The sequence below is a fragment of the Notamacropus eugenii genome, chromosome 5 (genome assembly GCF_028372415.1).
Source record: "Notamacropus eugenii isolate mMacEug1 chromosome 5, mMacEug1.pri_v2, whole genome shotgun sequence".
NCBI classification, from domain to species: domain Eukaryota; kingdom Metazoa; phylum Chordata; class Mammalia; order Diprotodontia; family Macropodidae; genus Notamacropus; species Notamacropus eugenii.
In genome coordinates, this window is record NC_092876.1 from 414,856,393 (window position 1) to 414,882,720 (window position 26,328).

The 26,328-nt window shown below is 37.2% G+C and overlaps 1 protein-coding gene across 7 annotated transcripts in view; it reads right to left on the reverse strand.

Moving 5' to 3' along the window:
- AGPAT3 (1-acylglycerol-3-phosphate O-acyltransferase 3) overlaps window positions 1-26,328 on the reverse strand; it is a 154,471-nt gene that overhangs the window by 56,258 nt on the left and 71,885 nt on the right. Inside the window, exon 1 of one of the 7 annotated variants that reach the window (XM_072614821.1) lies at window positions 17,030-17,050. The exons of the other annotated variants lie outside the window; for them this stretch is intronic. The gene's annotated coding sequence lies outside the window, so the exon portion shown is untranslated. Of the gene's footprint in view, window positions 1-17,029; window positions 17,051-26,328 lie in introns of those variants that run through there. 7 annotated transcript variants of the gene reach the window in all.

Here is a 26,328-nt window from a genome sequence, read left to right on the forward strand (position 1 = left end):
GCAATCCGAGGTCGACATTCATGGGGAGGGAAAGGATCATAAGAGAATAGAAGTAATGGGGGACAGGATAGGATGGAGGGAAATATAGTTAGTCCTATACAACACAACTAGTATGGAAATCATTTGCAAAACTACACAGATTTGGCCTATATTGAATTGCTTGTCCTCCAAAGGGAAGGGGTGGAGAGGGAGGGAGGTAAAGAAGTTGGAACTCAAAGTGTTAGGATCAACTGTAATGTTCATACCACTAGGAAATAAGAAATACAGATTAAGGGGTAAAGAAAGCTATCTGGCCCTACAGGACAAAAGAGAAGACGGAAACAAGGGCAGAGAGGGAGGATAGATGAGAGAGCAGATTGGTCACAGGGGCAATTAGAATGCTTGGGTTTGGGGGGGGGGGGATAAAAGGGGAGAAAATTTGTAACCCAAAACTTTGTGAAAATAAATGTTAAAAGTTAAATAAAAAAAAATGAAAAAAAAAAGAATTTTATCATTATGAAGGCAATCAGAAGGAGTATGTATAGACAGAGGATATAGGTGAGTTAAATATAATGGGATGATTATCTTTAAAAAAATAAAATGGAGTGAAAAAGAGTGATGCACTGGGAGAAGCAGAAAAGGAAACATAGAATGGGGTAAATTATCTCACACAAAAGAGGCACAACAGAGCTTTTACTGTGAAGTGGAAGATGGAGAATGGTGGCAGAGCACTTGAACCTCACTCTCATAAGAATTGACTCAAAGAAGGAATAATATACACCCTTAGGTACAGAAGTCTATCTTACCCTATAGGAAAGTAGGAAGGGAAAAGGATAAGAGGAGGGAAGGGGGCTGGAAAAAAAGGGAAGGAAGATGGGGAAGGTAGTAGTCAGAAGCAAAATACTTTTGAGGGTGAACAGGGTGAAAAAAGAGAAAGAGTAGGATAAACAAGGGGGGGAATAGAATGGAGGGAAATACACAGTAATCATAACTGTGGAAAAAATTTTACAGCAAGTTTCTCTAATAAAGGTTCCATTTCTTAAATATATGGAGAACTGAGTCCAATTTATCAAAATAAGAGTCATTCCCCAATTGATATATGGTCAAAGGATATGAACAGGCAGCTTTCAGACAAAGTGATCAGAGCTATGTAGGATAAAATGTTTTAAATTGATTAGAAAAATGCAAATTAAAACAACTCAGATACCACCTCACATATATCAGATTGGCTAACAGGATAGAAAATGAAAATAAAAATGTTGGAAGAGATATGGGAAAACTGAGACAGTAATGCACTGTGGTACAGTTGTGAATTGATTCAACCATTCTGGAGACTAATTTGGAACTGTGCTCAAAGGTCTATAAAACCATGAATACCCTTGACCCAACAATACCATTACTAGGTCTATATCCAAAGGAGATAAAAAACAAAAAGAAAAGGGACCTACATGTACAAAAATATTCATAACAGCTCTTTTTGTGTTAACAAAGAATGGGAAATTGAGGAGATGTCCATCAATTGGGAAATGGCTAAAGAAGTTGTGGTATATGATTGTGATGGAATACTATTATACTATAAGAAATGACAAGCAAGAGGCTCTCAGAAAGACCTGGGAAGACTTACATGAATTGGTAGAATGGGAAATGAGCAGAACGAGAAGGACACTATATAAAGTAGCAATAATACTGTATAATGATAATATGCAATAATAAATGTTGCATATTGTTTACTTAACTTTACTTGTTTATTTAAAAAAAGAGAGGGAACTCAGAGAAGTGCCCCATGCAATCAATTTGCACACACACACATACACACACACACATACACACAAAATAAAGAGTGTTGCTAAGTGTCACTGCTAAGAATGAAACCAGCAAACTAGGACAGAGGAGGGAATTGATTCTATGTAAAATGAACTGAGACCAACGTCAAGCACCATTCTGCTTACGAACTAACTTATTTGTTCAGGGAACATACACCATTTAAACTCTAAGAATAAGTAGCTCAACTAGTTAATTCTATCATCTTGAAGAAATAATTCATCATTTTCATGCTATACAAATCAAACTATCAAAGGGATAATTTATAAAACTCAATTAAATAATATAATTTATTTGGAGAAACAAAACATCTATAATATCAATGAAAATAATGAAAAAAGGTAAAAATGAAGGAAGAATAGCACTTCTAAAACACATATTATAAAACGATGATCATAAAAAACATGTTATTAAACATGGTATTAGTTTTAAAAAATAGAGTAGATTAATGGAACAGACTACATAAGGGAGAGTCATAAACAATGGAACTCAACAACACAGTGTTTGACAAACACAGGAAAATTTAAGAAAGAACTCTCTGATTAAAAAAAAACTCTGGAAAAATTAGAAAGCAATCAGATAGAAATTAAACTTAGATATAAACACCCTACACCACATTCCACAATAAGTTCTAAATAAATACAAGACCTTTATACTAAAAATCTTAGTCTAGAAAAAATTAGAAGAAAAGCAAATCATATACCTTTAACACCCATGTTTTCAACAAATAAATGATAAAGGAAACAATAAAGGACTATGTAATTTTGATTACATAAAACTGAAAATTTTCTGTACAAACAAAATACTTGAAGATTAAGAAGGGAAAGGGTTATCAAGATATATAGAAATTAACACACACACACACCCCCAAAACCAACAGCCATTTCCCAACAGATAAGTAACCAGAGAATATGATCAAGCAGTCCTTAAATAAACTATTGCAATTATATTATTATTAATAAGAGAAATACAAATAAAACAACCCTGAGGTTTCACCTCACCCTCAGCAAATTGGCAAAGATGATACCTCCCTTACCCAAATAAAAACAAACTTAAAAAACAAAGAAGCTTCATTGATACTTCTTCTTTTGGCCTATGTGCCTCCCTGGTACCTATTTAATGAGTTAAGAGACTTAGAGAAAGGTACCAATGTGGGTCTGCTGAAGATTTACAGGAGGATAAAGCCAAGAGCCATACAATACAAAAAAGCATATATGTGTTATAATCTGTATCACTGGAGGATAAATCACAAATCTGATGAAGTACAGAAATATTAATAAAATGTAGGTTGACCTATAATTAGATTTGTTTTCTAGAACCTGATAGAATTATTTAAAACTGGAGTCCTAGTAACTTTCCCTAGATTTGAGTGATATATTCACTACTATCGGTATGGAATGTTCACATTAAGAATTCTATTCTTAAAACTACTGTTTTAGTAGAATTTTTGAATCAGATGAAGTTGGAAGATAACAGATAGAGGATGACCTTTCCTATTTATGCAGGCAGGGTAGAGAGCTTGTCTATTCTGGCAGCATTGTGATATTGAGAAAGCCAAGTTTGTCTTCAGCTGTCAGCCTCACTTCGCATTCTTCATGTTGAATGCTTCCTTTTCTAGTCACTTTTAGGAGTTGAAGTGTTTCCTTTAGCATTCCCTATACAAAAACCTCCTTCAAAAAGCAAATTAGGTCAATGTATTACCTCTCTCAAAGATATTCCCATTTTTAATTTTAGCTCTCCTTGCAGAATTAAAAGACATTCTTATCATTTTAAAACATTTTAAGGATCAGACAGCAGACAGGGACTGCTGCTAACTCTGCCTACCTGGAAAGCCAGTCCAGATACTGTTATTCAACTGGGAATCTGGGGACTAAGAAAAAGCAGCAGCTACATAGAATGAAAGTAGAACATGCACACAAGGATCAAAAAATTAACCAAGTTTTACCAGAGGCAGGTCTTCATAACTAAAAAAGGAAATAAGGGAGAAAAGAGCAGGTAAAAGGAGAGGAAAAAAAGGAGAAATGAACAGAGGAGCAAAGGAAAGGAGAGAGAAGGAAACAGGAAGAAAATCAGGAATGTTGTCTCTAGTTTTCAGAAATATCACACACATCTTCCTTTTCATTTCCTTCATTCCCATTTTGTCTTCCCTTAAACCTATTTCCATCATCTCCTGTTTTGCTTCAGTATTTGACACATTGGGTTTTTGTTTTTTTTTAAATAATGGGTACAGTAACATCAGAATACAAAAGTTGCAGAGCTGTCCAAACTTTCTGGGGTAGGAAAAAACTGGAAACAAGTCAATAGCACATAAGGAATGAATGAGCAAATATACTACGTAGATATATTGTTGTGGCATAAGAAATGACAAATGAAGTTTGTCAGGAAGAGAAATATAGAAAGATCTTTATGAACTAGTACAGGAAGACAAACAAATCTAAGAGAATAATGTACAAAATTATTACAATAATGTAAACGATTCTAAAAGGTACTCTAATGAATTATAATGACCTATCATGGTCTCACGGTAAATGACAAAATAGACCTGTCCATGAAAAGCAGAGAGAGATGCCATGAATGAGGAATATGGACCACACTGGTAATTGATCAGTCAACAAATATGCTAAGTGCTTACCACATGCCAGAATCTGTGTTAAGCATCAGGGATACCAATAAAAAACAAAATCAGTTATTTCTCTCAAGGAGCTTACATTCTAACGGGGGAAACAAAATATATAAATTATGACACACAAGATAAATGTAGAATAGATGGAAGGTAATCTTAGATGGGATAGCACGAGAAGCTAAGGAAAGAGGTAGAAAGAACCAGGAATACTGCTGGAGGAGATAAAATGTAAGATGTGACAAAGGAAAGCAGGGATTCAAGGAAATGGAAATTGACAGGGAGAACATTCTAAACGTAGGAGACAGCCAATGCAAAGGCCTGTATTTGAGAAATCAAGTATCATTCCTTAAAAACAAGTGGACCAACTGTGGATATGTGTAGGTAAGTAAAACGAAGGAAGATTAGGAAAGGAGCAAGTTGTGATGAACTTTCAATACTAAAGAGAAGACTTTATATTTCATACAGAAGGTGATGGGGAGCCACTGGAGTTGACTGAGTAGAAAGGATAACATGGTCAGAGCTATATTTTAGGAAAATCACTTTTGGGAGTTGTGTGCAGGATGGACTGGAACAGAAGACATGAGGCAGGGAGACCAACTAGAAGACTATAACAATAGTGAAAGAAATGATAAGATTTGGCAACTGATTAGATATGTGGAATGAGTCAGGGAGGAGTTGAGGATTACCCTTAGATTGAGAACCTGGTGATTGGAGAGATGGTGGTGCCCCCAACAGTAACAAGGAAATGGTGACAGTAATGAATTCTGTTTTAGACTTGTTGCACTTAAAATTTCTATGGAACATCACTTTTAAATGTCCAGTTTAATTGGTTAATGTAAAACTGAAGTTTAGGAGATAGATTAGGGCTGGAAATACAGATGTGGGAATTATTTCCCTGGAAAAGATGACTGAACTCAAAGGAGTTGATGAGATCATCAAGTGAGAGAGTACAGAGAGAAGAGGGCCCAGGATAGAGCCCTGGGGAACACCTATAATGACTGAGCCTAATATGGATGATGATCCAGTAGAAGAGTCTGAGAAGAAGCAGTCAGAGGCAGGTGGGAAGAGAACCAAGAAAGAATGGTGTCATGGAGATAAGAGAAGATCCACAAGGAGAAGGTGGTCAATATTGTCAAATGCCACAGAGGTCAATTAATATTAAGACTTAGAAGAGAACATTAGATCTGGAAATCAAGAAATGATTAGGCTCATTTGGAGGAAGAAATTTCAATTGAAAAGTGAGTCTAGAAGCCATATTTCAAAGGTTTTAGAGGAGAGGAGTAGAAGCACTGGTTACAGACAGCTATTTCAAGGAGTTTGGCAAAGAAGAGAAAGAGAGAGGAAAATAACTGGTAAACATGGTAAAATCTAGTGACAAGTTTTTGAACTATGGGGGAAACCAGAGCATATTTGGAGGTCACAAGGAAGAATTCAGCTTATAGGACAAGCTAAAGATTAAAGAATTGGAATGATATTTTTCGTTATATGATTTTCTTTGTTACAAAGGAAAGTTTGATGATGGGGGTAGGTGGGAAAACTGAGAAAGGGTGTGTGTGAGAAGGTGGTGGCAGTAGTAAGAAAATAACTATTGTTTTGTTTCATTTTAAAAAGGCCTCAAGGACACTTCCAAGAGGCAAGATGGCAGAGTAAGCAGGAAATCACCTGAAGTCTCCCATATTCATCTTCAAATAACCATAAAATAGTACCCACAAATGAATCCTGGTATAGTAGAAGCAGCAAAAAGATGGAGTGAAACAACCTTTGAGCCCAAGAAACTTGAAAGGTTGGCAGGAAAGATTTGTCTCATTCAGGTCAAAGGGGAGATCAGTCCAGGACAGGAAGCATCTCAGCAAGGCAGCAGCAAGCAACAAGAGGTCCTGAGGACAACAATGCTCCCAAAGAAGAATGGAAATTGGGTCTCAAACCCATAAAAAATTCATGAAAGAGCTCAGAAAGGAGCTTAAAAATCAAATAAGAGAAGTAGAAGATAACTGGCAAAAGAAATGAAAAGTGATACAAGAGAATTATGAAAGAAGAGTTAACATTTCAGAAAAAGAAAACAATTCCTTAAAAAGTAAATTGACCAAATGGAAAAAGAGATACAAAAGTGAACTGAAGAAAATAATTCTTTAAAAATCAGAATTGGCAAGACAGTGGAATAGAAGCACAGGCCTGCTCAAGCTCTCCCCACAAAGCCTTTAAAATACATGTAACAAAATTACTCTAAACAAATTACAGAGAGCAGAAGCCACAAAATGACAATGAAACAGATTCCCAGACCAAGACAGCCTGGAAGGACAACAAGAAGGGTCTATCACACTAGTCTTGGAGTGAAGCACAGTCCAGCACTAGCACAGATGGGACTAGAGCAGGCTTCAGGATGCTGAATCATGGGCAGCTGCTATGGTGTCCAGATTTCTCAACCCACAAAACGGCAAAGACAGCTTCAAAGGTCAGTGAGAAAGTTCTTTCACCTGAGTGAGAGGGGAGCACCATCAGACCCAACCTCAGCCCCAGCCCCAGCCCCAGGGCAGCAGCAGCTACTGCTGCATCAGCAGCCACTTTTGGAGCTCTCAGCCTACAGACCCTGGGGGAATTGAACCACTGATCTGGGTCTCAGTCCTGCCTGAATGGCAGCCCTGGGCTGAAGAGGAGCACTGGCATGGCAAAGCCATTGGTGGCTGTGGAGAGGGAAGCCTACTTGCAGTTCCAGGGCAGAAAAGAATGCTTATTGTTGCTCATGGACCAGAGCGTAGGGCAGGAGAGGAGTAAACACCTCTCCCTTGACTATGCCACTTTGGAGGAACTGGGAACTTACAGGTCCCTAGAGATATCTCGGAGAACAGCTGCACAAAAGCTCTGAAGCCTGAGGTAGTATACCCTTCACTTGAGAAAGGACTCAAAAATCAAGTAATTGACTGGGAAAATGCACAAAAAAGGAGGAAAAAATAAAGACTACAGAAGGTTACTTTCTTGGTGAAAAGGTATTTTCTTCCATCCTTTCAGGTGAGGAAAAGCAAAGTACACAATCAGAGGAAGATCAAAGCATGCAACCAGAGGAAGACAGCAAGGTCAAGGCTCCTACATCCAAAGTTTAAAAAAAAAAAAATATGCAATGATCTCAGGCTTTTCAAAAAGGGTTTTGAAAGTCAAATAAGAGAGGTAGAGAAAAAAATTGGGAAGAAAAATGAGAGTGATGCAAGAAAATCATGAAAAATGAGTCAACAGCTTGCTTTAGCAAAAAAAAGACCAAAAAAATACTAAAGAAAATAACACCTTCAAAAACAGACTAACCCAAATTAGTCCAAAAAGGTCCAAAAAGCCAATGAGGAAAAGAATGCATTAAAAAGCAGAATCAGCCAAATGGAAAAGAAGGTCCAAAAGTTCACTGAAAAAAATAGTTCTTTAAAAATTAGAATGGACCCCAAAGGACTCTTAAGGCAAAATGCCATACACATGCAGAGAAAGAACTATGGAACTGGAATGTAGAATGAAGCAGAATATTTTCTCTTGTGTTATGTTTTGTTTTGTTTGGGTTTTTCTCATGGTTTCTCCCATTCATTTTAATTCTTCTATGCAAGATGACTAATATGAAAATGTGTATAATAAGAATGTATGTGTAGAAACCATATAAGACTGCATGCCATCTCGGAGAGGGAGGGAAAGGAAGAGGAGAAAATCTAAGACTTATGGAGGTGATTGTAGAAAACTGAAAACAAATAAATTAATAAAAAATTCAGATTAGCAATACAAAAGGAAAAAATCAGAATGGGGCAGATGGAAGCAAATGACTTTATGAGAAATCAAGATATTTTAAAACAAAACCAAAAGAATGAAAAAACAGAAGACAATGTGAAATATCTCACTGGAAAAACAACTAACCTGGAAAATAGATTCAGGAAAGATAATTTAAAAATTATTCGTCTACCTGAAAACCATGATCCCAAAATGAACCTAGACATCATCTTCCAAGAAATCATCAAGGAAAACTGCCATGATATTCTAGAACCAGAAGATAAAATAGAAATGGAAAGAATTCACTGATCACCTCCTAAAAGGGATCCCAAAAGGAAAACTCCTAGGAATAATTGTAGCCAAATTCCAGAGTTCTCAGGTCAAGGAGAAAATATTACAAGGAACCAGAAAGAAACAATTCAAGTATTGTGGAAATACAATCAGGATAACAAAGGATTTTGCAGCTTCTACACTAAGGGACTGAAGGGCTTGGAATATGATATTCCAGAGGTCAAATGAGATAGGATTAAAACCAATAATCATCTACCCAGCAAAACTGAGTATAATACTTCAGGGGAAAAAATGGAATTTCAATGAAATAGAGGACTTTCAAGCATTCTTGTTGAAAAGGCCAGAGCTGAATAGAAAATTTGACTTTCAAATACAAGAATCAAGAGAAACATGAAAAGGTAACAGGAAAGAGAAGCCATAAGGGACTTATTAAAGGTGAACTGTTTACATTCCTACATGGAAAGATGATATTTGTAACTCAAGAGACTTTTTTCAGTATTAGGGTTAGAGGGAATAAATGTGTGTGTGTGTATGTGTAGGGGTCTATGGGTATGTATGTGTGTATTATATATGTGTGGGTACATATATACACACACATAGACAGAGGGCACAGGATGAGCTGAATATAAAGGGAGAATACCTAAAAAATAAAATTTACTGTTGAGTGGAATGTGCTAGGAATAAGAGAAAGGGAGAAGTAGAATGTAGCAAATCATCTCACATAAAAGAGGCAAGAAAGAGCTCTCACAAAGGAGGGGAAGAGGGAGGAGATGAAAGGGAAAAGTGAGCCATACTCTCATGGGATTTGGCTTAAAGAGGGAATAATACACACTCAATTGGTTATGTATATCTATTTTACCCTGCAGAAAAGCAGGGGGGAAGGGGATAGGAGAGGGAAGATAACAGAAGGGACAGTAAATTGGGGAAAGGGATAATCAGACCAAACACTTTTGTGGGAGGTCAGGTCAAGGGAGAGAATGGAATAAATGGAGGGAAGGATAGGACAGAGGGAAATGTGGTTAGTCTTTTTCAACATAACTATTATGAAAGTTTTTTGCATGGCCACACATGTATGACCTGTATTGAATTGCTTGCTTTCTCAATGGCATGGGTAGGGAGGGAGGAAGGGAGAGAATATGGAACTCAAAGCTTTGATAATGAATGTTAAAAATTGTTTTTGCATGCAACTAGGAAATCAGATGTACAGGCAATGGGGTTTAGAAATCTATTTTGCCCTACAGGAAAAGAGAGGGGAGAGTAATGAAATAAGTGGGGAGTAATAGAAGGGAGAACAGAGTGGAGGAAGGGGTGGATGGGGTCCATGCTGTCCTTGGGTAGGCGGTGGGGAGAGATGGGGAGAAAATTTTGAATTCAAATCTTGTGGAAATGAATGTTGAAAACTGAAAAATAAATTAATTATATATTAAGAAATAAAAATAAATATAAAAAATAGAATTGGGCAAGTGGAAGCTAATGACTCTATGAGACAACAAATCAAAAGAATGAAAAAATAGAATAAAATGTAAAAATATCTCATTAGAAAAACAACTGACCTGGAAAACAGATCCAGTAGAGTTAACCTTAGAATCACTGGACTACTTGAAAGTCATAATCAAAAGGAGGCCCTAGATAACATATTTCAAGAACTTATCAAGGAAAATTGCCCTGATATCCTGGAACCAGAGGACAAAATAGGCACTGAAAGTATACATTGATTACTTCAGGAAAAAGATCCCAAAATAAAAACTCTAAGGAATATTATAGCCAAATTTCAAAACTAACAAGTCAAAGAAAAAATACTGCAAGAGGCCAGAAAGAAACAATTTAAATATTGGGGAGCCAGAGTCAGGATTACACGGGACTCAGCAGCTATAACCTTAAAGGAGGGGAGATCATGGAACATGATATTCTGGAAGGCAGAGGAGCTAGGACTGCAATCAAGAATCACCTATCCAGCAAAACTGAGCATAATACTTCAAGGGGAAAAATGCTAATTCAATGAAATAGAAGGATTTGAAGCTTTCATAAGAACATCAGAGCGAAATTAAAAAAAATTTGGTCTCCAACATCATTATTCAAGAGAAACATAAAAAGGTAAAAAAAAATAAGGGATTCAACAGGGCTAAACTACTTACATTCCTAGATAAAAAGTTATACTTGTAATTCTTGAGAATTGTACCAATAATAGTGCACTAGCAGGAATATACATAAACAGAGGGTACAGGTATAGGGTGAATTTGAGGGAATGACATGAAAAAAATTAAGGGCTAAGAAAGAGCAGTACACTGGATGAAGAAGGAAGGGAGAGATGAACATGGTAAATTATTTCACATGAAGAGGTGTGAAAGACCTATTACAATGGAGAGGAAGACTGGGAGGGTAGGCAGTGGGCATTGCTTGAACCTTACTCTCATCAGAATTGACTCAAAGAGGGAATAATATACACAATCAGTAGACTGTAGAAATTTATCTTAACTGACAGGGAAGTAGGAAGGGAGGAGATTAAGTAACAAGGAGGAGAGACTAATACAAGGGAGGATAGATTGAGGGAGGTGATGGACAGAAACAAAACACTGGTAAGGAGGGAAAGGGTAAAAGGAAAGAGGACAAAGAGGAAAAACAGGCTGGAGGGAAATACACAGTAATCATAACTGTGAATGTTAATGGTATAAAACCTCCCATAAAATCAAAGTAGATGGCAAAGTGGATCAAAAACCAGAATTCTATAATATGCTGTTTACAAGAAATACACTTGAAGCAGAGACACACGCAATGTAAAAGTAAGAGGCTGAAACAGAATCTATTATGCTTCAGCAGAAGTAAATAAAGCAGAAATAGCAATCCCAACCTCAAACAAAGCAAAAGCAAAAACAGATCTAATTTAAAAAGATAAGGAAGGAAACTATATCTTGCTAAAAGGTATATGGATGATGAAGTAATAACTAAATATATATTCACCAAGTGGTATAGCATCCAAATTCTTAGAGAAGTTAAATGAGTTACAAGAAGAAATAGACACCCAAACTATATTAGTGGGGGACCTCAACCTCCCCTCTCAAAACTTGATAAGTCTGACCAAAAACTAAGTAAGAAACAAACTAAGGAGGTAAATATTAAAAAAGTTAGATTTGAAAGACTTTTGGAGAAAAGTGAATGGGAAGAGAAAAGAATATACCTTTTTTTAACCTACATAAAAATTGACAATATACTAGGGCATAAAAACCTCAAAATCAAATGTTGAAAAGCAGAAATATTAAATGTATCCTTTTTGGATAATGCAATAAAATATTACATTCAACAAAGGGCAGTGGAAAGATAGATTAAAAATTAATTGGAAACTAAATAATCTAATCCTAAAGAATAAGTGGGTCAAAGAACAAATCATAGAAACAATCAATTTTTAAAAAAGAATGACAACAATGAGACAACATACCAGTATTTATGGGATACAGTCGAAGCATTACTTAGGAGAAATTTTATTTGTCTAAATTCTTAGATCAACAAAAGAGAGAAAGAGCAGATCAATGAATTGGGCATGCAACTAAAAAGAAAATAAAATAAAAAACTGTGCAAACCCTTTGACCCAGCAATATCACTACTAAATCTGTATCTCAAAGAGATTATAAAAAAGGAGAAAGGACCTACATATGCAAAAATATTTATAGAAGCCTTTTCATAGGAGATAAAATATTGGAAATTGATGGGATAGCCATCAATTGAGGAATGACTGAACAAGTTGTGGTATATGAATATAATGGAATACTATTGTGCAAAGAAATGATGAGCAGGCAGATTTCAGAAAAACCAGGAAAAATTTGTACCAACTGATTCAAAGTGAAATGAGTAGAACCAGGAAAACAATGTACACAGTACAAAGCTCAGCAACACTGTGTGATGATCAACTATAAATGATTTAGTTCTTCTCAGCAACACAATGATTCAAGAAAATTACAAAGGGGTCATGATGAAAAATGCTATCCGCATCCAAAGAACTGATGGATTGTAAATGCAGATCAAAGCATACTTTTTTCACGTACTTTATTTTTTCATGGTTTTTTCCTTTTGGCCTGTTTCTTCTTTCACAGCTATAACTAATATGGAAATATGCTTTACATGATTGCACATATATAAATGATATCAAATTGCTTACCATTTTAGGAAGAGAGTAGGGGAAAAGAGGGAAAGATGGAGATTTTGAGTTTTGGAACTCAAAAACTTATAAAAATGAATGCTAAAAATTCTCTTCATATATAATTAGGGGGAAAGTACTATTTTACAACAAATAGATAATAAGGCTTCAATAAGTTTTAATGAAAAAATTGACAACTAATACAATTTTCCAAAAGGGGGTTAAGCTGCCTTAGAGAGCTTGAATTTTCTGTAACTATAGGCCTTTAAGTAGAACCTGGATGATCATTTTAGGGAATCTTATAAAGAGGATTCCTGTTTACATATGGACTGTACTAGATAACCTCTGGTGTCCCTGTCAGTTCTAAGACTCTATATGGAAAGTGACACATAGCAGAAACAATGTTGGATTTGGAGACAAAAGACCTGGGTTCAAATTCTTACTCCTTTCTGCCTATGTGACCTTGAGCAAATCTGTAAAATAAGTGAATTGGATTAGATGACTTATAAGATCCCTTTCAGCTCTAAAGCTCTGATCCGAGGATTTCAATTCTAGTTGTTTCTTCACTCAGAGGTTCTTAGCCTGGTGTCAGTGAACTTTTCAAAAATACACATTTTGATAACTGTATTTTACTGTAATTAGTTTCATATATATATATACACATATACATATATAGCTATGTATTGTATTTTACACATTTAAAAACACTATTCTGAGGAGTCCCCAGGCTTCATTACATTGCCAAAGAAGAACAACAGAACAAAAACAGTGCTTGATGTCAACCCTGTGAGGCAGGTCGTGCATCACCCAATTTTACATATAAAGAAACCAAGTCTCAAAGAGATGAAGCAATTTGCTCTAAGTCAAAGCCAGAACCTGAACACATGTCTTCAAGACCAATGTTCCTTTCACTAACCTTCCTTCCATATCAGCATATCACCTCAGAGGGGAAAAATGAGAAAGTAACAAGGACATGATATCAAAGAAAAAGGGGTCAGAATTCAACAGAGATTATTTCTCTGTATAGTACAGAGTTTTATCAATGAGGGGAGAAGGGCTTCAAATGTCAGCCACAGAGCTTTCATTTTATTCTAATAAATAAAACAAAGACTGAATCACTAAACATGGAACCCATATGAGTGTAGCAAGATTTACAAAAAGAAATGGTGATAAGGAGAAATAGAAGATGGGAAAAGATGAGATAGGGGTGGAGGGGGGAGACAGAAAAACAATAAAATCAGGAAAACAACAGCTTGCATGGGAGACACTCAATAACAATAAAACATCTAGGAAAACCAACAACATGAGCACATATAGATCATACTAAATCAAACTTACCAGTAAAGGTAATAGGCTAAAGCCATCACAAACAGGGTAGCACAGATTGCAGAAAATAAACAGACAGAATAGTTGGCCAACATCTTTATAATCCTGAGGGTAGGGGTAAGTCCAGTGGTGAGACAGTGCTGCTGTTTTAAAGAAGTGGAAACAGAGGACTGAGAAATGAAAGAGAGGGAACAGTTATTTGTTAGAAGGACACATGGGTCAAGTCTCCTTGAGAAGGGATTATGACAAAAGCACTAGTGGGGGTAAAATATGGAAGGGCTATTGTTGACATAATTCATCAAAACTGCCAGAGAGTAGTGGAAATGTTAACCATTCTTCAACTAGAACCAGTTTCAAATTATAAAAACACCAGTCCATTTTTAAGGGTCTCAATGGATTAATGTTAGAAAGTTTATAATAAATTGGGAAATATCTTCCCCCACAGACATTACTGTATGCTAACATCTTTGTTCTAATCCAGTAAGAAGCTTATAGTAAATTAGCAAGTTGCACACAACGAAGCTCACTCATTAGGCAGTACATTTATGCACTGTTATGTTCACAATATTTTGTTTCCTTTTGCGTTGTGATCCAGTGGAATCTTGAGACTTTAAAATAAACAATTACAAAAATACTCCCTTCCTATCCTTTAGAAATAAAATTTTAGTTTGAAATATTAAGCATGTATTTATCCAATGCTAATTCAATTTAATTCAACAAACATTTATTAAAGTTTCCTACTACAAAGCAAGGCATCGGGACTAGATGCTAAAGATACAAAGACGAAAAAATGAAACTTCTTGTCCTGAGGAGGTCTACAAGCTTCTGTGGATGATTAGAAGTTTAGTCTTGGTTCTCCCTACTGGTGGAGAGAATGGTGAGGCTGCATGCTTGCTTGATTGAGGTAGTCAGGAGTTAGTGGAAGAGTTTTGGAGAGGAGAAATTTTTTTTCATTTCTGTTTTGGCTAAGTATGGTTCTAGATTTTCTTTAGGGAGAGACCCGGTAGAGAAAAAGAAAAAAGGCTTTAAGAAACCACTAACATGTAGAAGAGGCAGCACCTCAAAGCTCCCAAGTCAACCTCCTCTTTCACGCAGACAGGAAGCGTTTAGATATTATTATTATATTATATTCTCTCCACCAATAAGGAAAGTCATTCCTAAGAAGCAGCTCACAAAACAATTCAGGCTTACAATCTGAGGCTACATACAAATAAGTATAATATGAGGTGGAGAGTGATAGGGACAGTAGAGTGACACAAAGTGTTCTGGAAAAATTTGAAGAGGTTCAGCTTTGAAGAATCAGCTTCACAGAGGAGTTGGGATATGAAGGAAATCTTAAAAAAAAAAAAGTAATGTCTAATGATCCATCAGAAGTGATCTAAAATTACCAATGACTACTTCTAATCCAAAATAAAAATAGAAAAAAAACAATAAAACACAGTTGCTCACTATGATAACATTTCAGATCGACCAACTCAGTCACCTGCAAAGACACAGAAATTAGAAAGTATGGAGTTAAAAAAAAAGAAAGAAAGAAAGTATAGAGTAAAAATAGGGTCGGTGATAGATCCAGTTTTTCTGGATTATAATGTAAAAGACATTGACCTCCAAACTTTTTAGTCATACAGCCCTATCAGTAAAACGTTTTTGAGCACATACTCTCAAAAGATACATCTTTATTTTAAAATGTTATACATATACTACTAAACTTATAGGGAAGGGGGCAGGGAGGGCATGGCTGCTCTGGGCTGCCCTGAAGGTTTAGTTTCAATACAGGAACAAAATAAGACATTCATAGGTCACTTGATACTTAACCAAAAGAGATTTCCTTAGCCAAAGAAGGAGAAGAATACTGAACAAAGATAGGCATTAAGCACACCTTGAACTGATTCAACTGAGCAAAGCTTCCTTGCCTAACCTGCCATTCTGACCCACCAGCCCAGAATCAGATACGGTACCTGGAGCTCCTCATGAACCCGAGCAAACCAAGAATCTAGGATATCCTAAATATCTTTTAAGAAAAAAATTAATCTATCTTACATGAAGGAGGGGTGGAGGGAGTTTAGTATTTTGTTGTTACCACACTACTCCTTGGCAGTAAGGTTCTTATGGTATTATAGAATATTACTGCCAAACTCAAATAGAAACACTAATCCACTCATAAGGATCCCTGTGGACTGCATGCTGGTTTATTTTAAAAATGTAATAGCTGTTTTATTGTATTTTATTTATTTTGCTAAATATTTCCCAACTACCTTTTAAACTGGTTCAGTGCACTCAGGAATAACCTAGGCTACGTACAGCTTGGGGGTAGTGTGTCTGACACTTGTGTTCTGTACTTAAATGAGTTCAAGCCCATTACTGGTCAACTTTGACCTCTGGTATTCAAGAGACTTGATACAAGCAGCACTAGGGGCCATCTTCAGTCGTCCTGATCTACCTCTTGCCACTTGTCCCAGATGGCTCTGGAGGAGAAAGAGAAGGTGATGACCTTGCACAGCCCTCCCTCACTTACACCCAATTCACTTGCAAGTCATTGTATCATCTTCCTGATGTCATGGTCCTCTTCGAGAACAGAGAACAAACAATAATAATGATACAGATAGCACTAAAGGAGGAAAAGGGGCAGCTAGGTGATGCAGTCAATAGAGTGCCAGACCTGGAGTGAGGAAGACCTGAGATCAAATCCAGAATCAGATACTTACTAGCTGTGTGAGACCCTGGGCAAATCACTTCACCCTGTTCGCCTCAGTTTCCTCATCTATAAAATAGAGAAGGAAATGGAAAACCAATCCAGTATCTTTGCCAAGAAACCTCCAAATGGGGTCACAAAGAGTCAGACATAACTGAAACAAGTAAACAACAAAAAAAGGAGGAAGTAAAAAATTAAAACAAAAACGTAGCAAAAACAAACCAATATAGCAATTTCCTGAAGGCCTGACTGAATCTGGAGAGTACCAGGAAGCCCTGAGTCCTAGATCTATAATCAGGTCTATGTGGTAAGTGACACCACTTTGGAATTGATAGTGGTTTTCTCCATGTAAAAAAAAAAATGACCATTAGCAGGAACAACACCAGGAATATCACAATTACAATACAAAGGGTGACACTTCCTGCATACTCACAGATCACCAGAGCTTTGGAAGAACTGCCTTATACCACCACCAACTTGGTGTTTCTCAGTCTGCCAGCCAGGATCACTGCTTCCTGAGTTCCCCAGGGGAATGAGAGCGTAGGGGAAGACAATGCAAAATCTCCACCCCATTAGAGGCTTCTGGGAGACTGTGATCTTTCTATGGGAACTGGGTAAGCACTTTCACATCTCTTTTATTGCCAAAAAGCAAGCACCCTCGCAATGATTCTACCCATGTTCCTGTAAGCCATTCCTGGGGAGGAGTTGAGCAATGCCCAATTGGTAATATACTGGCAGCAATACAAAGGAGCCAGTTAGTTTTACATTGAAGTAATCAATAGGCTACATGAGGCCTGGCCTTTTGCCACTGTGTTTTACAATGCCTATTCCTTTGCCACTGGGATGCAGCTATTGGTGAAAGATGATCTGCTGCTCTCCTGCTATCACTAGGGCCAACATCTGGGTCCTCTGTCTGTTGTCCTCTGCCCCATATCTGCCTATTGCATACTCTGCCAGCATCAACTGCCACTCTAAGGACCTGAGATCCTGCCCTGGGCTGGAACAGTGATGCAGGAGGCCTGCACCGTGCAACGGCCCTGCCACTGCTCCCTGGGGCTCACTAAGAGCACTGTCACTGCTGCTGCTACCAGCTGCTTCCTTACTGCTACCAACAAAAGACTCCCTTGAACTGTCCACTCCTACTAGCTCTCATTCCATCTCCTCTTCTCTTTTTTGTGGCCAAACTCCTTGAGAAAGCCATCTACAACCAGTGCTTCCACTTTCCTCCTCTTTCTTTTGGACTTTTCTACAATTCGACCTCATCATTCAACTGAAACTACTCTCTGCAAAATTTCTAATCATTTCCTAAGTGACAAATCAAATGGCCATTTTTCAGTGTTCATCCTTCCTGACCTCTTTGCAGTCTTTTGTCACTGTGATTCACTCTCTTCTCTTCAATACCTTTTTCTCTCTAGATGTTCATGACATTGCTTTCTCCCAGTTCTCCTCCTACCTCTGTGACCTCCTTCTCTGTCTCTTTCATTAGATCTTCATTCAGGCCATGCTCTCACTAAATACAAGTGCCCCATAGGCTCTGTCCTGTTCTTCATTTATACTGTTTCACTTGGTGATCTCATAGCTCCCAAGGCTTCAGTTAACATCTGTGTACTAAGATTCTCAGAAGTACTTAAGCAGGACAAACCTTTCTCCTGACCTCCAGGCTTGCACCTCCATCTGACCATTAGACATTTCAAACTACATGTCTGGTAGACATCTTAAACTCAACATATCCAAAGTTGACCTCCGTTGTCTATCCTCTCAAGCCCTCTCCTATTTTGAACTACCTTCCTGCTATCAAAGGTACCACCATTCTCCGTCACCTAAACTGATAAGCTAGGTATCACCTTAGATCCCTTACTTTCTTTCACCAACATCAACCTAATACCCAGCCTGAGTACTCTGGGATCCAGTGACACTGGTCTCCTTGCTGTTCCTCTCATATGACATTTTATCTCCAGACTCCCTATGCCTGGAGTACTCTCCCTCATCATCTCTGCCTCCTGATCCCCCCCAAAAGATAATAAGCATTGACTTCTAACTAGAATACATCAATCAATAAGCACTTATTAAGTGTTTATTTTTAGGCACTATTCTAGACCCTGGGAATACAACCACAAAAGTGAAAGTCACTGCCCTTGAGAAGTTTAGAATCCAGCCAAGAGATGCATGTGTGTGTATGCATATGTGTGTATGCATGTGTGTATGTATGTATGTGCATGTATGTGTATGTATGTGTGTATATACAAAATGGATACAAGATGGAAGGAGGGGGAGAGGAGGGCCCAAGGCATTACAAATGGAAGGTGCAGGACCTGTGCTCGGTAATGGGGACACGAAGACAAAAACAGAACTACTTCTTCCCTCCAGACACAGCCACGTAAACTCCAATGAATGACTGATGAATACACACTACAGCTTCCAAGTCAAATACCCAGTTTAACTCATCGACAAAGACAGGAATGATAAGCTAGCTACTAACAAGCCTGTCTTTATTTGGCGAGGGCTTTTATTTTAAATGGGCTGAATAGTATAATAATTCAGGAAGACTGTTTAACATAAACATACGTTTAATACAAAGAAATACAGCTTTATCATTAATCATTAATATTGGCAAGGGGTTTTTCCTTTCAATTTGCCCATTTTGAACACTTATAACAAAAGAACAAGCACCTGATTCTTAAAATGAACACTTTGTCTTCACTACACATTTTACCAATTTTCAGAGCCTCTCTATTAGAAAACTGTTCTGCACGTGGGACACTCCTTGATGTTTGCCCAAATCCACTGTACTGAGGCTTAAACTCCCTAAAATAAAAAATTAATTTCATTATCTGTTTTCAAAAACTGTTAAATTCCCAAAGATTGAAAAGAAGTACTCATATTTCAATGCGCAAAGTTTCCTCAAAACAAAAAATGTGTCAAGGTTCAAGTTAAATAAACGAAATCTGGTACGATTCAAAGTTCTAAATCTCAGACAGGAAGGTTAAAAGAATTCATTCTTACTAAAGATAGAGGTGAGAATACTTCCCCTCATGGTCAGAAGTAGATTACATAAGTCTAAAAGGATATGGTCATACTTCTAGCCTGCCTGAACCCCACTCCAACATTCTTACTCCAGCAAAACCCCAAAGTTTGCACCTAACAAAATAATGATGGAGAAATCCAACGACAACAGCTCATGACTTATACCCCACAACTGCAAGAGAGTCAGCCAGAAAGCTCAGAGCAATAGGAAAGTAAATCACTAGCAAAGCCAAAGGAATCCTTCACCCCTTTCCCTTACAAAGAAAGCCCCAGGTTGATCAGAAAGCTCTGTTAGTAAGAACTGGAAAGAAAATAAATGGCCTAAAAGAGAAAGCAGCAAACCATTCCCAAGAAACAGACTTCCTCAAAACCAGAGTAGACCAAAAAGGATATGCTCATCCCACTAGAAAAGTGAAATAACGAAAGTATGCTAAGCAATCAATCAACAAGATTCAACTACTACTTTCAAGGCAGTTATCTAAAGAAAAAAAAGTCACTTCCTTCAAAAAGTTTACATTCTACTAGGTGATACAGCAGGAAAACAAACAAAAAAAGATAATGCTGGAAGGGATGGAATAGTAATAACAAGGAAGACGAGGAAAGGCCTCTTATAGGAAGTGGTATCTATTTGATTCAGAGAATAAAGAAATTCTATTAAGTGATTATCAGTAAGTTATTATCTTATTTAAAAATTATTACTATACAGTCACAGAAAAACTAGTTTACAAAAATGAATTTACAAAACTAATGTTCAATTATTTCCTTAAAATAACTAATATAAAGTACTATAACTGGGAATGATTTTGTTGTCAACTGAAATCCTCTTTAAGATTTTTCATTAAAGAATGTTTCAGTCAATACACAGCACTTAGAAGTTCCTTAATTGTACCTTGTTAATAAAACATACCCTCAAGCCCTCAACATGTTAGTTTCCATTCATAATATACATACACTCAGACCAATAAATAGCCATAAGGAGTGCAGATATTCCTTTTAAATCCTTGGCTATCTGGCTTCCGGCTTTTATCACTCAACTGAAACTGTTCTCTTCAAAACCATTAATGATCAATTCTAAACTCTATGCAATCTGGCTTCTGACCTCACCGTTTGACTAAAACTGCTCTCTCCAAAGTTGTTGGTAATTTCTTAATTTGCCATTTGATGGCCTTTTTAAAAAAATAATCCTTCTTGACTTTTCTGCATTTAATACTATTGACCACCATCATTCTATTCTAAATAGTCTATCTTCTTTGAGTTTTCATAGCATGGCTATCTGTAGGTGCTTCTCTGACCTGATCAGACCTGGTTTGACCTGGTCTTTCTGAGGTTTCTCAGTGGATTGAGCGCTAAAACTAGAATCAGGAATAGCTGAGTTCAAATCCAGCCTCAGATACTTACTAGCTGTTAACTTCAGTTTATCTCAGTCTGTCTCAGGTTCCTTATCTGTAAAATGGAGATAATAATTAGACCTACCTCTCAGGGCTGTTGTGAGAATCAAATGAGGTAATAGCTGTAAAGCATTTTGCAAACTTTAAAGGACTAGAAATTCTAGTTATTATTATTTTTTCCAACTATTTCATGACCTCTAACTATAGGTGTCTCCAGGACTCTGTTCTGTGCCCTCTATGCTACTCCCTAAATATATTTTCATTCCATGACCTTATCAGCTTTGGTGGGTTTGATTATCATTACTATACAGATGAATCACAGAGTTATATATATATATATATCCATCCCTAATCTCTCCAAAGCTTCAATCAATCAAGAAGCATTTTAAGCCTTTACTCCATGACAGGTAGTATGCTAAGATTAAAAAAAAGGAAAAACACATTCCTGTCCTCAAAAAGCTCACATTCTAGAGGGAAGAAAGGCAACATGCAAACAATGACGTGCAAAAAGAGGTATTTATAGTGTAAATGAGAGGTAAATCCAAAGACAAGGCATTGGCAGTGAGGATACCATGAAAGGCCTCCTGCAGAAGGTGGGATTTGAGCTGGGTCTTGAAGGAATCCAGGGAAGTCAGGAGGCAAAGGTGAAGAGGAAAAGCACTCCAGGGATGTTGAAATAGTCAATGAAAAAGGAAAGGGAGGAACAGAAAGACCAGTGTTGCTGGACAGTAGAAAACACAAAAAGTGAACTGTATGGAGGCAGATTGTAAAGGAAGGAAAGGATAAATCTGTGAAGGATGTTAAAAGCTAAACAGAGGATTTTATATTTGATCCTGGAGGTGAAAGGGAGCCACTGAAGCTTACCAAACAGTGAACTGACATGCTCAGAGAGCTTTAGGAAAATCACTTTGGCAGCTGAATGGAGAATAGATTGAAATGAGGAAACTTGAAGCTTGAGAACAAACAGGAAGCTATCACAATAATCTAAGAGAAAAGTGAGGAGATGCTGCCCTCCACCAGGGTGGCAGCTATCTCACTAGAGAGAATGTTAGTAGAGAAAAACAGATGTTGTGAAGGTAAAAATGACAAAACAGATGAGAAACGTGAAGTGATAAGTGAAGAGTCAAGGATAGCATGAAGGCTTGTAAGCCAGGGTAACTGGGAGGAGGGTGGGGCCTCAGCAGCCATAAGAAAGGCTCTGAGCAAAAGATAATGAGTTCTGCTTTGGATAGAATGAGTTTGAGATGCCTACGGGACATCCAATTTGAGACGTACAAAAGGCAGTCAGTGATGTATCACCAAGGGAAAAGGTACAGAAAGGGAAGGGAGCCCAGGACAGTGCCCTGGGGAGTATCCACAATTAGTAATCACGACCAGGCTGAAGAACCATCAAAGGGGACTGAGAAGGAGCCACCAGAGAGGTAGAAGGAGAACCAGAAGAGAGCAAGGTTATGAAAACCTAGAGAGGAAAAGATCATCCAGGAGAAGACATGATCAGCAGGGTCAAAGTTTGCAGATGGATCTGCAAAAGCCAGTAGATTTGACAATTAAAAGATAATTAGCGACTTGGAAAGAGAAGCTTCAGTTCGATAATGAGAGTGGATGCTAGACTACAGAGGATTTAGAAGGGGATGAGAGGAGAGGATGTAGAGGTAATGACTGCAGACTCAAGTTTAGCCATAAAGGGGAAGAAGGATATAAAAATGGATGAAAGGATAAAAAAGGATAAAAAACAGCATGGATGGTCAGACAAAGACAGAACACATTAATGGGAGAGGTGTCTGAAGGGAAGAAATAAAGGTGCCAATACATAGGGAAAGACTGAACTTCAGTGAGAGTGGGGAGTGACAACTTGCATAGTTTGCTGAAAATGTGAGGAGGGAATGGGATTAAGGGCCTCCTTAGGGGCAAGGACTGTTGAATTTTTGTCTCTATGTTTCCAGCAGCCAGCATAATGCCTGGTACAAAAGACTATTAAAATTTATTATTAACAAGTTCAGTTATAGTAATAAAAACTTTCTGGTTGACCCACAAGCTAGAACTTTTCCCCTCTGGTATGGAATTTGAATTCTCCATTACCAAGTTTCCCATATTTAAAAGACTTAGCAGAGAGGTGGAATCATTAAACTAAGTCTCTACCTCATACCTACAGAGGGCTACCTTAATCTTTCAGAAGCGGCAGGAAAAGTACGTAATAATAATAACAACAAACTTCTCTCATTTGATCCCTATAACCTATTTCCTTTGTAAAATGAATTTTCTTTTTTTCAATTGCAAAGCATTTATTTTTCTCCCCCATTAAATCAATTTTCAATGAGTAATTCAAGCTGATGACAATGATGATTCTGTGACAGTTACTGATTTGTGTTATCAATAATGAGCTAACCATTTATAATGAATAAACTGTTATAATCAGGGTCAGCAGCAGAGAAGTAGATGAATAAGACCCATGCTCTGTCCTTTCTCATTTACTCTTGGAGCAGGAGGAAGAAATGTGCTAACTTTACTCTCAGATTAATTCAACTGGTATGCTTCCTTAAATGAAAATTCGCTTTTGGTTTGAAAGGCTGGCATACGTATGTCGAGAGGCTGTACGGAATAGTGAATCAAAGGGTCAATTTCAGAATTTGGAAGACCTGAGTTCAAGTTCTGCCTCTGATTCATAATACTGGCAGCCATGGGCAAGTCATTTAATTAATGCCCCAGGCAACTCTCCAACAGTATAAATTACAGACAGATTGTCCATCTACAGCAGCAGAGTGAGTCTCCACGCTCACAGACCTGTTCTGAATGAAATCACAAATAAGGTGAGGAACCCCAGGAGGGAGGCAGAGGACTTTTATGTGGATAAAATAACAGCTCAACTAAAAAATAGCAATAGTAGCATTTACATGGAGCTCTGAAGTTTGCAAAGTGTTTCACATATTTTATCTTCCCAACAACCCTGTGAGGTAAGCAGATACCAGTACTACTATTCTTATTTCTATTCTACAAATGAAAAAACTGAGGCTTGCCACTGTTACATAGCTAGTAAGTGTCTGAGACAGAATCTGAACTCCTGATTCCACGTCCAGCACTCTCTCTAGCCACCTAGATACCTATAAGTGGATATATGATCTTGGACAATTGTTTTTAATTGGGCCTCAGTTCCCCTAACTAAAAAAATGAGAGGGCTGATACGGTAGATATCTAAGGTCCCTTCCAGCTCTTATGTTCTATATTCTATGAGCCTATTATACTGTGGACATTCTCTTATTTGGAAATCATATATAAATTTTTTTTAAAATAAAAAGAGATGCCAAGTATGCCAAAAACTATTAAAAACTATGGTTAGAAAATAAAATTACATTAATACATTAAAATGGATTATTAATAAAAGAGAAATTTTCTGTCAGGGGGACAGAACCAAGCTTTTCTCAAAGGTCCTAAAATTCCCAACTTTCTTTCTTCTTAAAGTTAGATTTCAATAGCAAACCTACCTCTGAAGCTTTCAGGGGCCCCATCCATAATGCAGTCCCTTTTCTGGGAGGCTGCTGTTTCACTGACTTAAAAGAAAGCAGTATATACTTCAGCCTTTGGTTTTGTAGCAATAACTAGTTATCTAACCAATTAAATGTGCCATACAAGTACATGCATATACAAAACCCTTAAAAGGCATTCTAAGCATATCAGGACACAAAACAACTTCCAAATCACAGTAACTTCTAAAGGTCAGTCAATATCTGAAGAAGGAATCTGTGGCTCTGATAATATTAGCTAATTTTAAAGCCTCTTTATAACTTATTCTAACTTATTAACAGCACTCACCTTGAGAGACAGACATGTGACGGGTGTGACTTAGCCAATTCTACTAAAGGCCGGAGACTAAGTTGGTGAAATTCATTTTCCAAAACTAGAGTTTTGAGTTCAATGCTCCTGACATGTTCATACAAATACAAGTACCTTTGGTTAGCTTAGGGAGACATATTTCATACTTCATTTACTTTGACAAGAAACAATTTTCTTTTTCTTCCCCTTCCCCACCAATAAATCACAGGGAAAGGCACACACAGAACACTTCTCTAACACTTCCTGGTAAGGCATCTAGAAAGCTCTTTACAAAGTTCAGTCTGACACAGATTAATTATTGGGAATGTGGACTTCTGATTTCCTAGTAATGTTTCCTATGAAGGCTATCAATAAGAAAACAATTTATTGACTTATTAAACTTCAAACCTTTGTCTTGACATTGGGACAAATGAGTCAATTACCAAATATATTGATAACTTATTATTATTTACTATTTTTCTGTGACTGGGTCTCTCTGTCTCACCTCAGCTAGCAGTTCAGTAAGCAGTGCTGACAGGCACAGAAAACTTGACCTACTCCACTTTGCCCCTCCTTAGGCAACCTGATAACAAAACCATTACTCCCAGGGATTCACCATTGTGGTGCCACTCAGTACAGATGCCAGACTAGCTTAGAACTCTCAAATTCAAGTGATCTACAAGCATCACCCTTTCTAGCGGCAGGTATTATAGGCACATGTTATCGGATCCAGACAATGAGAATTATTTTTAAGAAAGAAATTATATATCATAAAGATAATTCTATTAATAGTATAACTGCATAATCTAGCAACATTATGTCAATCATCCATGTTAGTGATTTATGTGACTATAAATGTTGCATGCAACATGATATTATTGATAAATATTACATATAAATGAAAATTATATTCTAATCTGTGGCTGTATTAGATACCCCTATTGCCCGTGGGGTCAAAGTTTTAGACCTTGGCTCTGTTACGTACAGAACGTATATGCAAAGAACTCACAGGTTATGGTGTTTCAATATTCATTAAGAACACCACATTGTTCTTTGGGCAAATCCATTTTAAAGGTCACCCTCCAAGAAAGGAAAGATTTAGGCAGATATAAAAAGCTATTAGTTGTCGTTGTTACTGTTTTAAACGAAGCCAAAGAGGTCTTTTCTACCTCTAACACATAACGGTGCTTTGCTGAGTATTCGCATTCTTTTAGAAAATATTTAAACCTAAGTGGATTTTCACTTCCCCACAGGATTTTCAAAAGTCCACCCACTGTTAAATTCATTCACTTCCAACTGGACCCACTTATTAGTATAACTCTTAATCCTCATCAGTAGAAACACAAATGTTCACACTGAGGCTTTATTCACACAATTCAATTAAATATACACTTTTGTAAAGTGTCTTCTATATACAAATCACAGTATATAAACATAAATGTCAAAAAAACGGGAACTGAACTTCTAAATTAGTATCATGCTCTCTGATTTCCTTTGGAATGTTCCTGACTTT